This window comes from Anastrepha obliqua, chromosome 1, assembly GCF_027943255.1.
Source record: "Anastrepha obliqua isolate idAnaObli1 chromosome 1, idAnaObli1_1.0, whole genome shotgun sequence".
Lineage (NCBI taxonomy): Eukaryota > Metazoa > Arthropoda > Insecta > Diptera > Tephritidae > Anastrepha > Anastrepha obliqua.
Genome location: NC_072892.1, coordinates 152,349,521 through 152,352,267, shown reverse-complemented (window position 1 = coordinate 152,352,267; position 2,747 = coordinate 152,349,521).

The window sequence follows — 2,747 nt, the reverse complement described above, 5'->3', positions numbered from 1 at the left end:
GTTGTTGGCCAGCTTGCGGCGTTTAATGTCTGAAAATAAGAGAAGAATCAAAATGAAATAAAAGCAAACTTGAAGTGGATAAGTTTCTAAAATCTTACAAAAGAACTCGATAATATTAAAAAAAACACAATAGGCCTAAAACCAATTAAAATATCTAATATATTATCTTCGTGGCACATTCAAGCCGCACAGCAGTGCGTTCATTGTGATTACTGCGTAAATTGGAATTAATCTCTATTGATGAACTTTCTTTGAAGTGGTACCCTAAATACATATTTTTATATGGGCTAAGGTGCACTCTCTCACTCACTGGCCGCCGAAGCTCACCGTGACTATCATTTTGTAGTGTTGAGTTTAAGTCCCGTTGTGGGCATTACTGACACTAAAATGATATAAAACGTTTTGTCTAAAAGCGGCCGCCCCTTGTCAGTCAATGGCGAACCTCCGAGTGTATTTCTGCCATGACGAAGCTTCAGATAAAAACCGTCTACTGTTCGGAAGCGGCGTTAAACCGAAGGCCGCTGCTCTATTTGTGGAATAACATAAAGACATGCACACCACAAATTGGAGGAGGAACTCGGCAAAACAACCACTAGCTTCACGCTCCAGGAGGCTTAGACGAAAATTAATCAAATTTTTATTGTTTCAGAAAGGTTAAGGCTTGCCAGTTATAAATAATGAAATATGGTATGCCCACCACGACCACGGTTACAGATGCCGATTCTTTCATCAACATTTTCAGTCAGAAGAAGAATCGATACGATTGGTACGAGATGGAGTCCTCTCAAAGATAGCCCCACAAAAAATAATCCCATGGTGTTAGTGTTGGTGATCGCATAATCGGGGCGGCCAATTAACACTGTTCTGTTCGTTTATTCCCAAAATAAGGTCCAATCACGCCTCCACAGAGCACATGGCGCACCAAACAATGACACGTTGGGCAAGTAAAGACTTCTCAAGTCTCTCTCTTGGATTAGTAGAAGCCCAAATGCGGTAAGTTTGCTTGTTGCTGTTATCCATGAAAGGAAAACGGGCTGCAGAATGATTTTCTCAGAAAAACCAATGGGTGGAATGAGTTAAGTGAACCTGCCGAAAAATGATTGGTCGGCTTCAATTCTTGTATCAGTTGCATCTTGTAAAGCTTCGACTAAAATTGTTTGTGTATATTCGGTAGGTATAAGAATAGGTGGTACACTTATTTTATACTGCTGACGAGTTGCCACCTGTTTAAAAAGTTAAACTAATAGGATTGATCAAAAACTGCTATGTAGGCCTCAAACAGAAAGGGTCTAAAATTAATATTTTTCAAAAATATTTTTTGGGGGTTGCCACCTTTTTGAAAATTCAAAGTAAAATTTATCTATAATATAAATGAAATATAACAATATGGCAGCCTAACGGAAGAGGCTTCCTATATTTACTTTAGAAGATATATTCCACGAGGGTTGCCATGTGTCTGAAAAGTTAAGATTCATTAAATTGATTAGATAAACGAAATATTGTAATACGGATGTTAAACAAAAGAGGTTAAAAAATCTTAATTATTAAAACAACTTTGAATATGGTGGCCACCTCTTTCAAATGGTAATCAAATTTAATAAAAGTTAACTGAAAGACGACTATAACAATCAAAGAAGACAGGAAAATTTAAGAAAAATTATTGGCAATACAATTATGGAAGTGGATTGTTGCCAGCGGTTAGAAAATAATAAAAATATGGGCGCAAAGCGGACAGAATGTAAAAAGGCTCACTTTGAAAAGCTAAATTAATGAATTAACTGCAATATTACAAACGAGTGTAGGCGAAAGGGCTCTCATGTCCTCTCTTTCATATGGCTCTGAAAAAGGTTTTCAAAGATTTCGGCATAAACACAAAGGGAACTATTTTATTTAACGGATCCCGGTGGTCAAGAGCTCGAAAATGTAGGGTATTTTCAGGATTTTTTTTTCACAATAAAAAAATGAAAAACGATATTTAGGTTAGGTTGATATTTTAGGCTTTTTATTTAACTTCTTTTACATAGAAAAATGATTTTTTTTGTTTTTTAATTTTAATAACAGTGAAACATGAAAAGAATTTCTCTATTACAACTACCATACATTCGAGAAATATATATACCCAACACATGGTGAAAATAATTTGATTTACCCGGTCGGGCTTTTCAGTGCTCGTTGAAGCTATGGGGAAAATAATCCACAAGTTGTGGCTAATCTGATATAATCAGCTCTCAGCGAATTTCACAGCATCAGTTGAGGGGCTGATGTAACTGGGGTCACGAAACGGTTTGTTTCCGAGAAATCTAAGATTGTGTTGGTGATATACGAAGAAAATTAACGCAAGGTCACTTAGTTGCCATCTGAACATTGACTGATTGGACGAGTGTGTAAATACATGTAAAATGATTGTGCAGAATTCGGCTGGCAATAAGATTGTTTTGGTGAATTCCCCGTGAAGCCGAAGCTGCTAGCATAATTATATTTCTCACCATAGTTGATGGCCAAACTTGGTACGTCTATCATCCTTGGACCCAACAGGCTGTTTTCAGTGTTGCCACTAAGAAAAAAAGTTAGATTGTATCGAAATGCTATATACGAAAAGATTTTGAATTCTCCTGCAGCTAGATACTCGTTCCATACTATGAGCTGCTTCACAAATTATTTTTTTGTATAAGACATTTTTCATCATATTTTTTTGTTGTATGCACCTGCCATATACACACACTAAGCTATCCATACTAGCTTTCAAG